Source organism: Lathamus discolor, chromosome 5, assembly GCF_037157495.1.
Source record: "Lathamus discolor isolate bLatDis1 chromosome 5, bLatDis1.hap1, whole genome shotgun sequence".
In the NCBI taxonomy this organism is placed as follows: Eukaryota; Metazoa; Chordata; class Aves; order Psittaciformes; family Psittacidae; genus Lathamus; species Lathamus discolor.
Genome location: NC_088888.1, coordinates 5,567,258 through 5,578,757, shown reverse-complemented (window position 1 = coordinate 5,578,757; position 11,500 = coordinate 5,567,258). Strand labels below are relative to the sequence as shown.

The following is an 11,500-nucleotide window of genomic DNA, read 5'->3' as shown; positions in this document are numbered from 1 at the left end:
TTGTAGCTGCAAACAGTTTCAGGCAATGAAATATGCAATTAGCCTTCCTTGCCATTTGCCTTTCTTTTTCTTTCCACATTAAGTCCTGATATAGTTCTCATGTCTTTTTTGCTTACATTTTCTGTCTCTATCACTTTCCCTCCCTATGTTACTGTGTTCATTTTCGCATCCGTATACTTTCCCATCCAACATCTTCTGCTGTCAGCTTTTCCGCAGGGTCTCAACCCTTTCCTCACTACTCATCTCTCTTTTTGCAGGCTTACTAGAGCTAGAATAATTACGTATGTGTATAGTTTCTCTCCTTACCCTATCCACCCCTCTTTCACTAAAACTGGAGGCAACAAGATGTACTCTGTGCATGAGCCAAAGTCACTGAACCTAGCGGAAGTCTCTCCACCGGAGTAAGTAGAGTTGGAGTTAAGTTTTTGTGAAAGCAGGCTGACTTATGTATGAGGTTGCTTTATGAATAAACACTGCATTGCTATTTCCAATAATCTTAGGTGGTAGGGAATATGCCACATCTCCTCTTGGGCTGTTCAACCAGGTGACTCAAACTTCATGGTAAGATGGGGAGAACTGCCCGAAAGGGTTGAGGTGCAAGAGGCAGGATCATAATCCTTACTGCTCCTCTGCCTTTCTGGTGAATTGCAGGTAAGGGGTGAATAGCTCTAGGAGGAAAACTGTAGCAGTTCAGCTATCTGTGCCTTTCCTAATGTTTGGCAAATAGCAGATAACAAAGCTGCCAGCACATATAGAGAAGAATGAACAAACCAGTATGCCAAGCAGGAAGTTAATTAACAGTCCTAGGCTTGCTGCTGATGCCTGCAGAGGCAACAACAGCAAAATACATGACACCAAGCATTGCTCTTCAGTCCCATGACTCCTGCAAGGAGGGAGCAACTGCAGTACTTTGATGTCTTAGCATGATCATAGCGTGGAGCAGCCACCCTGTCTCCCATCTGTCACCGACGACACCTTTGGAGCAACACATGCTGTGACACCATGTTGGAACTTCTTTCCTCATACCTCAAGCCTTGCTTCTCTTAACTGCCCTTTTTAATGCCAGCAGTTACTTCTCTTCCTCATGTACCCAACATCTTTGGTTTAACCAGTCATCATGTGGGAGGTCTGTGAGATTCAAGATCCTCAATATATGATGAAAACTTCTGTGAGGTGGGAATATGTAGTGATGGGTGAGAAAATGGAAAGATAATTTCTATGATGTAGCTTGTTCCATTTACCATTCTCAAAGCCCTTTGTCAAGCACTAAGTCAAATAACAGGTAACAGGACAGCAATCTGCAGTGGACTTTGTTGTTATACTAACAAATATCTTACTCTTTCAATGGCACTGAAACCAACAGAGATCATTTGTACAGTGAGATATTCTTCCACCAAATAAATACTCCCCATGAGAAAGAGTGATGGACTGAACATATTTGGCACTGAGAGGCAATCTGCAGAACTGGGGATGGCATGGGGGAGTGAAGGTGCTGCAATCAACTGTTTCAGTGAAAACAACTGAATGAGTCAGCTGCTATGTGTTGGAAATGGTAATGGCGATAATGACCACACCTTGTGGCCACGCTGTTCTCCTTTGGCAAGGATTGTTTTCGATTGGGTGACCTCTTCAGGGTAGTCAGGATGTTTCTGCTGCTGCAATGCTTTCACACAAAGGTTCTTTGTGCCAAATAACATCATATTTTTTGCCAGAGGGTGTTCATGGTTATTGTTTCTTCAGCGCATCTCTAATTAATTTTGCCAAAGCCACCCACCTTCTGCCATCTGTCAGATGGGAAGAAGAAAGAATGTGGCTCCAGACAGCTAGACATTTCGAAGGATAGAAGAACGTGTGGTGAGGTAAGAAGGATAGGGAGGCAAATTCAGATCATCACCTCACAATAGCTTCTTTTATATGATACCTTACAAATCATAATGGACTATTATATCTATAGTATATAAACTAGGGAGTTAAAAACACACAGATTGAGAAATTGCCGCAATGTTATGAAACAAAAGACACTAAAGACCTTTTTGGTCTAATATATCAGTGACAACAATAATACGGTTATTGTAGTGATTCTTTTCAACCAGAAAGCTGAGTCTTTATAGACAATGCCTATAGTTTATACTCCTCATAAAAACAAACATGTATTATCTTTTACCTTGACTGTTTCCACATTTCCATATACTTCCAGTTATTTATCTTAAGTGTGGAAACAAAAACAAATACACAGCATTAAAGAAATGGGTTGACCTTCCTTCCAAAGGCCACATCCTATATTCTTTCCGTGCTCCAAAGCTACCTTGCACTCTGATTAACTTGTCTAAAAGTACTGTTTGTGTATATACCCACACAAAATGTACACATAGCCTGGCCTCACACAGCTCCACAGCGCCGAACTAAATCCCAGTAGAATTTCAGCTATGGTATTAATCACGCATTCATGACTGAATGTGGGTTGCAAGAAAATATTTAAGAGCCTATAGAAACTTTTCTTTAAAGTATGCAATCCCTAACTATTCGGGTTTACGTTATGGTCTTTTGGTTAGGATTTGTTAGACTATTTCATATTTGCCTTTCTGTTTATTTTGTAAAAGTATACTTGTCTAGCACACATTTTTATGCCAGCCTTGCTTTGCATTTTTACAGTCTACTAATTAGACCATTTTAACTAATTTGTTTGCATTTTGTATGAGCAAGTTGGGCTTTTGGATTGACTAATGTAATTGCAGCCAGTTTCTGCCAAATACAAATTACTCTTTCTAGTGTGAGCTAGAGAGAAAAGTAAATATTTAATAGCCATCAATACCCTTGCAGCATTTTAGAGTGTGCTTTTTTCCTATGGAAAGTTTAAATAATTTCTTCAGTGCTTGATTGCACTTTAATGTTAAGAAATTATTTTTTAATCTTTTTTGAAATAATAATGAATTAGACATTTTAGCATCTCCGTAAGGGCTTTATTTCTGTGCACTTTGCAGTTTTAAATTCCAAGCTTTAAGATCTGGTACTTTCACATTTGAAGTTTACTTATGTAGCTTTTTATGCATTGAATTCTGTCTCCTGAAACCATTTTCCTGCAGTGTACTTGGGTTTTAATGTTTCTAAGTGGATGAAGTAATGTCTAACAGCAACGGGGGGGGGACTATTGCTTGCTTTGTCTTTCTCTATTCTTTTTCAGACAAACACAGAAGAAGACAGGAACTGGTTACCAAACCTCAGCATTATCTGTATCTGTCTTTTGAACAGTAAATCTATGTTCTTTATCTCTGCAGATGTGGAAATAAAGGTGTAGGTACACCACAGGCTTAAGCGGTTAAAGCTCAATTTTCAACCTTGATGTCCCCAGGATACTTGCTGCAGTGCAGGTCCGAAAGACCATCTGCTTGCCAGCGCAGGGAAGTTCTCTTCCTTCCCCTCTTTCTTCCTCACACCTCCCTTCTGCCATGACCTATGCAGAGGACAAGGGTATGTCTACCTCACCTGAGGGGCTACCTCCTGAACATTATACACAAATACTGGTCCACAGATATGCCCTTCTCAGACCAGGGACAACATGAAAGTGCTGAAAGATGTTGCTTTCTGCCAAAATTTTGGTGCCAAATCTCCAAATACTTCAGCCCAGTATACCCACCTGCACAGTATCAGTGCATTTTCCCTGGGGTATGAGTGTTTCAGGCCCTAATTTCTTTTTCCACATGAAACTTTCGATTGCATGGGTCCCATAATTGTCTTAATCAGTGGCCTAAGGTGTGAGACTGCTGTTGCTCTCTGTCCTGCATGGAAAGCAGAAGAGCAGGAGTGGTGGGTAACAGTTAGCTGTTGCTGCTGTTGCCTTAGTGTGTTTCTAACCTTACTTTACCTCTTGCAGTCATCTTGTGCAGCTGGTACCGGTCCCAGGATGCTATGGAAAGGAGAACCTGCCTTCAGCCATCTCAGTGTTTCATGCGATGAAGCTAAAATGATAACAGATCAGCATTGAGATTCAGCACTAATGAGAAAGAAATCAAAACACCTTTTAGTTGAGTCGTTGGCATGCCACTATTCATTTTCTTTTCAGATAGGGTGCAACTTCACATAATATTAACCAATCCATAATTATTAATTAAGAGGGTGAATATATAATCACTGCCAAATAACAACCTATGACCATGTCATCATCAGCCTATATAATCAGGTTCTGAATTTCCTAACAATAACAACCTAGTTCTTTCTCTCTGACCCATTCCTATTACACCAAAGCAATGAAACAGAGCATGAAACATGCTTTTGATGGATGCTTTAGCACTATCTTCACAATCCTCCCATCATGCTCCAAGAACAGGTGCATTGCAAAAGGCACTAATCTTTTCTTGTTTCTGTATTTGCCTTGCCTACATGGATATGCAAGTGATTTGATCAGTGAACTAACTAACTGTGCTGTTCTGAGAAAGTTACTATTAACAGGCAGTTTTACCTGCTCTCCTGGAGAAGTTTAAGTGTGGCATTTCGTTAGTAAAGCCAACACTGCCATTCTCAAGATACCTGCAAGTCTTACAAACATGAGTAGCAAATTTGAGCATAAATCTGTGGTAGGATTTGTCTACTTGGATTAAAAATTAACTTTTTAATGTAACACTACTTTAACACTAAAAATACTGAAAAGTAGTAATAAACCTAACAATAAAGTTAATAAAAGTAGATTTAATACTAAATTTCTGGTGTATATTTACCATTATGGACATGGTCGCTTTTTAAGTGGTGTTCTGTGGTCCTAATTTATACTGAATTTCTTAAATAAGTACTTATTGGTCCTGGATACAGAGAAAAGGAACTTCCTTTGTACCCTTATATGTGTTACTTTGGTACCAGTATTTTGAAAACTAAGATTATCAAATGGGCTTGAGCATGTACCCAGTTCTTTGATGACTGTGCTTATCTGAATGCATATTGAAAAGATGATGTGATTTTGGTACCACTAAGAGAAGATAAAATGATGGAGGCTTTGAAGATGCTGGTACCATCACACAAGAGGTCTGTTTAAAATAGCTGCACAGATCGTCTTTAGAAATGAGAAGGAAGTTAGGTTATTTTCTCACTTCTGACCATTCTACAATTTATCCTTGCCTATGTTCTCTTGCTGCTAGTAGGATTACTCACGCAAGTAACAAAATAGCACTTTAGCCTTAAGCAGTTGGCCTCCACACTGGTACACAAGTAAGCATGTCAGCTGGTGCTTACTGTGATGCAGAGAACAAATTAACCAACAACTGGACTGCCTCTGTTTTAAGTCATAGATAACTGAAATCTATTTTAATCATTTCAGTCACAGGAAAGTATTTTATAGATGCGTTGTGTCAAAACATCCCAAAAAGTGACATGTAATCCAAGGCACATGTTTTATTCTTGATTACATTTGCAAATTCAATCTCAATCCTTTCAATGCATTTTGAATTTAAAGTAATACTGTTAAACGCTTGTGTTCTTGATACTTAACTAAAGCAGTGCCACAGGAATATTCAATAAAAGACTTAGCACAATAATTCATTTATTCACTGAATATCCTGTCTTAACAACTGACAATTTCCACAGATCTGACCCATCTCCAGAGATTTAGTCATTCTTTAATATGTAACAGCAAGAGATGAGATGTTAAAAAAATGTATAGCACTTTCCAAGCTGTTCAATAAATAAATATCAAACATAAAATACAGATGTTTTTCGTCAGTTACATCCTAAGACCTTTCAGTCTCTGCTTATGAACTCTCTATTTCTTTGAAAGCCTATGAGGATCAATGCCTTTATAATGACAGGTCCTGGTAAACCTATGCAGGGAAACAAATGCCAGACATTTAGTTTTCTGAAGCTACAATGGCATTTCTCACACTGACTCAGCCCAAGTGCTTCTGCTGCGCTCAGTCATGCCAGTAATTTTCAGAATTTCATATTTCAATGCAAAATTATTTGTTTGAAATTTTGGCTATTTCTAAGCCACCTATTTCTGCACCTGAAGAGTAGCTTGAATGTAAGGGATGGTGCATGGGTGTCTCTGTTACTGTAATTCCAGCAGGAAAATTCTTGATCTAAATGATGAACACGGAGTATGATATAGCAGTTAGTTCTTAAACATATACATCCTCTCATAAATTTTTTGCTCTGCCCATGACATTTTCCACTAAGGATAGACGTACTTAGAAGACTGATTTCCATGTGAATGGCAAAACATTTTGCAGTCATTGTGTGAACCAAAAGGGGAAATGCCAATGGTTAATTTTAGGCAATTTTATTTATACCAAGCAGTAGATGTTTCTGGTGTTAATTAAACTCTTTTGAGTGTGAGAACAGTGAAATGTTGTCCAAGAGAAACTGTTGGTTCATTTTATGTCATTTGCACCTGTAGTTTGGGCTTAAAAGACCAATGTGAAGATATGTATGGGGAGGGTACATGAAGAAAAAGTGCATGCAAAGCAGTGACTTGAATTGTGTGAAAGAAAGAAAAGCTAAAGAATTAAAAATAATGGTCTGATTAGGAAGATTTGATACTCGCCTGTGCTAGGAAGTGGTATTATAATATCTGGTCCTCATAGAGCCCTAAATTAATACAGAACTTCTGCAAACTTTAGTGTCTTGATCAACACCTGGGTTTGCACCTCCAAGAGTTTAGATCTACATCTGGCCATCACTTAAGTGCACTTTGACTTAAAGCATTGCTTTAAGTGTTGCTGCTGACTATAAAAATTCGTTCGCAAAGATGAACCTCACTTAAGAAGGTGATAGAGACATAATGAGCAGGAGTCAAACTTTTGAACTGTTAACCTGTTCTCTATTGTACGTGAAGCATACTTAAAGAAAAAAAAACAGGAATGCCGGTTATGTTTGCAAGTGGCTTCAGATTAACCAGGGCAGATATAATCCAAAGTACTGCTTAAAGGTCAGTGAAAAGTTTAAAGGTTAATACCTGCTACCTTTTTTTTTACACTTCGGACTCCAAGGAGCTCAAAAAGAAAGACCCATTTCTACTCTCAGCTGCATTAATGTGAATTTAGTATTCACAAGTGCATGGTCTTAGCTGGATTTACATGGATTTAAGGCACAAGGACTACCAGATACGGCTCCATACTTGTTGCTTTGCTGCTTGGCTGAAAAAGTAAACCTGAAAAAAACCCCAAACTTATATGTATATATACGTGTAAATCTGCCCATGGAGCTTTCAAATCAGAGAAGCTGCACAAAATACTCTGAATGCAGTGTAGAGGTTGAAAATAAATACTTTGTGAAAGGTGAATTTCCATATTAAGTAAGCTTATTTCGTGCTCATTATCTCATAGCAAGACTATCATTCTCCCATCAGCAGTTCCATACAGCACTTTTAAATACAGTGCAGATGTTAAATTGTATTTTACAAGGGAGGTTTGTTAACAGTAAAACCATCATAATAATAACAGGAGCCACACCACTGAAAATAAAAATGTCTTATCTCAAATAAGATTTCCAACTAAGATAATCTGAGGAAACGCATAACAACATTATGACACCTGTGTGATTTTATGCTTTGTTTTCCACTTGTTTTTCTCCTATTAGCAGTAAAAAAAAAAGCAAAACATAATGTTTTGCAAAAGCTTTGAAAAAATGTTAGCCAATAAATAAGAGAATTTGTATCTTTTCTTGATGGAGAAATCCTTAAAGTCTCCCTCTTGAACTCCACTGTTATTCAGATTCCCTGAGGACAGAAGATCTTCCAAGGGGTGCAAAGGTTCAGGGGCATTCCTGATACAGATTGAAAACATGATGCATTTGAGTTCTGGGGCATTACCTTTACCTCCGCTCTGCCAGCCACGCTACCCACCAAAAGCCCATCTGCAATTGTTCGGTCTTGGCCAGGTTCCTGAGCAGTAACTACTGGAGAAAGTTGTTTAAAGAAAAAGTACAGAGTTTAGTAATAAATATATGGAAATATTACAATCCACGTTCTGCAAATTCCCTTTGGGCATCTTCCCAGAATGTTATCCAGAGAGGTAGCTGGGTTAATAGCAGCAAGGAGCCTCACAGGACCTGTTAATTCCCCCTTGGTTTTACAGGCTCTTTGCAATTGTCTATTCTGCCCCTGTGTCTTCCCGATGGCTCTCCCTCAGCTCCTTTCATTACATATCCAAGCTCTTTGTGGACTTTTCATCTCCCCTGCTCCCCAGAGCTCCTCCTCCCCTTTATACCACACTATCCTGTTCTGTTGCTTTCCTACCCCTGTGCCATGCCAGTCCATGGGCAGTTCTCATCTCACAATTCCAAGTCTGGTTTTCAAACCACATAGCACTATGGAGAGGGTTTTCATAATTTTCCTTTTTAGCTTCTTTTTTTCTTTTCTTTTGAAACTCTCTGAAAGAACTAGACAAGATTTAAGTCATGATCTCATGCAGAAGGAAGGACAGAGTGTTGTGTAATGGGAAAAAAAATGAGGAATTACAGCCTTTTTTATATAATAATATTATATAAAATATATTATAAATATATTATAACACAGCCAAATATTCCTGAAAAAAATACTACATGGTTCTGGAAATTACAACTGTTCTTATGACCCACCTTAAAATTCATGGTTTGAAAAGCAGCAAAGACTTTCCTTCTCTTGCTCAGATATCCATAAAGGCTTTTCCAGCAAGAAGAGTTGCCCATGCCACCTTGTGGGGTCTTTTTCCCTTTTCAACCTTTGTAAACATTCATACAAAGAAATTCAATTGCCTGGATATGGATAGAAAATGGATCCACAAGTATGAGAACTTGGGCAATGTATATTCATTTCAAAAGTCAAGGAAATATTGATGGAAAACACTTCTGCATCTTCCACTAGAATTACTGAATACATTTGATTAAATATAGAAACTTCACTTTGCTATTCAAGTTCACCAAGCATGTTTGGAATAACAATTATTTTATTAACATACTGACATGATCTAGTCAAACAAAATTAAATGTGTTTTGGGGTAATAAAATGTAAAGCATTATTTAAGTATCTTTTCCTTTTTGAAACAAGGGAGAGACAGAGATTTCTGCAGAAGCAAAATTATATCCCCACAAAACTGTAAATTAAAATCATTAACCTCAGCCTTGCCGTGAGCATCTTTTTTCTCAGGGGCATGGACCAGCTGTCCTCAAAGAGAAATTTTAGTTTCAGAAAGCTCTTGGGGAAAATATACAAAATAGACTGTTATGCTCTTTATAAAATACAAGAAGTTGTCTCGAATCTGTTCCTATCAGTGTAAAACCATAAGAACAAGACAAAAAAACAAAAAAAAAAACAAAAACACCAAAAAAAAAAAAACAAAAAATTGCTCTTAGAATAAAAATGCTCAGAGTTTTAGGGACACAGTGAAGCTTCTGAAGGGAAAAGATTGATTTCGTAAGGCATCACATTCTAACCATGACACTGGCTTAATAACTTGTACAGGCTCAGATGCATTCACCTTTGCCAGAGTTTCCAAACTATAAAGCATACGTATCATTTCTCAGCTTGCTCAGATGTGCTGACACACTTCAGTTTGAACAATACTTGATTCTTTTGTACCCTTGCCTGCTCTGGCGCACCAGGATCCCCCTTTTTAGCATTTTACCTTGACATCCTTGTTCTGTGTTACCTCAAAGTTTTTGATGGTGCCATGTATGTACGTGATGCCTTATAAGCAGTAAGGTTCAAAACTGCTGAACTTGTGCACCCATGCATTAATCTACATGCAAGAATAATATAGCTAATGAAAAGGTGGCTGGGGGAGTGCATAGCCTTGTCTGTAAGCTCAATGCGAGAGGTAGCATGGGCTGTGGTTGGCACTAGGAAGACCTAAAACTGCCACTGACCCATTGCATGATTGTGAGGAAGCCATTTCACCTTCCTATTGTGTTTTTCTTCTCAGCCTCCGTCCCTCCAACCCGCCAGCCCTTCACAGCAAGATCTGTCTCTTACGATAAGTGTCTCGCAGCGGGAGCTCGGCTGGGGCTTCCAAATTAGAGCTGATTGGGAATTTTTCAATGAAACGTATTTTCCTTAGGAAGTGCAGCTCAGTTTCAGTGCAGTTCTGCACTGCAGTTGTGGGAATGCTCGCCCAGTCCGTGAGGATGCAAATTCAGACAATGACTCTGAAGAACACATTGTAGAAAGTAGATCATCTCTAACAGAAGCTGTGGAGTACACCTTGCCCTAGGAGAACTATCAGGCTGCGGGTGAATTGGCACAGTCATCCACAGTTAGAGACAGCAGGTCAGGCATTTGAACCTGAGTATGCTGGGAGAGATCACATCTCTTTCATTGTTATGTTTGTTTGTTTTATGAAAACAAACCTTCTAAAAGCACTTGGGTTTGATAAAGGAAAGAATTGGAGCACCAGTGAAATCCTGAGGAATTTCATGGATGGGTTTACAAGGTCTCTGTTCTGCTCTGAACCCTGCAGGCTGTTAACAGTGAGATCAGACATTTTATCTTGTAAAATGCTTACAGTCTAAAGGAGACAGACAACTTCAGAGTAAATCATGAGCAAAGATTTAAGAGTTAAAGATTAAATGAAAGAGAAGTTATTTTCAAAAATAATTCCAAAGAGGAATAGAAAGGCCTTCTGGTCATTAGTAAAAACAAGCTGGCCCCAGCATGAGGAAGGAGATGGCAGTAGGCATCTCCTATTAGGCATCTCCCATTAGGCATCTCCCACAGCATCTGAATAACCAGATCAGTAAATCAAATGGAATAGGAAAAAAATTCAGTGAAGACAGGAGGAAATTGAAGCATGTAATTAGGGGGAAAGTTGCATAGGGCTTTAGTAAATTTTGGTGTGCCATGATGAGAGAAAGAAAATAACCAGGAATTACCAAAAGTGAGAACATCTCCTTAGTAGCTTCGCAGTATTAATTCTGGTGGAACACTCTGAAGAGACACTGTAGAGCCTGTTTTTACAAAAGAAGATCTGTTGTTATGAAGCAGATCTCAACTACATGCCAGCATAAATTGCTAACTGTATAGAACACTGCAGTAGTGCTGAAGGGGAAAGGAAGATATATTTTCTCCCCTTCTTAGCCCCACTTCAGCTTCTTTCACTGACTGCCTGTCTAAAATAGCCTGCATTTCTAACCCAAAGAGCAGCTGAGCCTTCTTATGGTCTCTTATGGTCAGTTCTCATGGTCTCTTTGCAGCTGAGAATGATTGCACTGCCTATGTGGCATCTCCAAAGAATATGCAAAATATATCTGCTGAAATGACAAATCTGTAAATGCAGGGGGCATTCTGTACTAAAGTTATGACTATCAGGAATACCATATCACTTAGGCTGAAAGATTTGTACTGGGTGACACACTATTCTCTCTCTAGCCTCTGTCTACCAAACACCAATTCTGTGCACACAGCTTTGAACTTGGGGTGAGGGTTCAGGTTCTGGTGTAGCTGCAATCAGGACACAGTCTGCTGCCTGGCATCAGCATTACCACTGTGCTCACCTTTCAGGAAAATTTAGGCTTCTTTCTCTGGGAGCTAATTTTGCTTAAGCTC

At 38.9% G+C, this 11,500-nt stretch overlaps 1 long non-coding RNA gene across 1 annotated transcript; it reads left to right on the top strand.

Moving 5' to 3' along the window:
* The first annotated feature begins 1,760 nt into the window (after window positions 1–1,760).
* LOC136015996 (uncharacterized) lies at window positions 1,761–4,334 on the top strand. Its single transcript, XR_010613442.1, has 3 exons — window positions 1,761–1,859; window positions 3,276–3,468; window positions 3,872–4,334. It is a non-coding gene; the product is annotated as an uncharacterized LOC136015996 (long non-coding RNA).
* The last annotated feature ends 7,166 nt before the right edge of the window (window positions 4,335–11,500 follow it).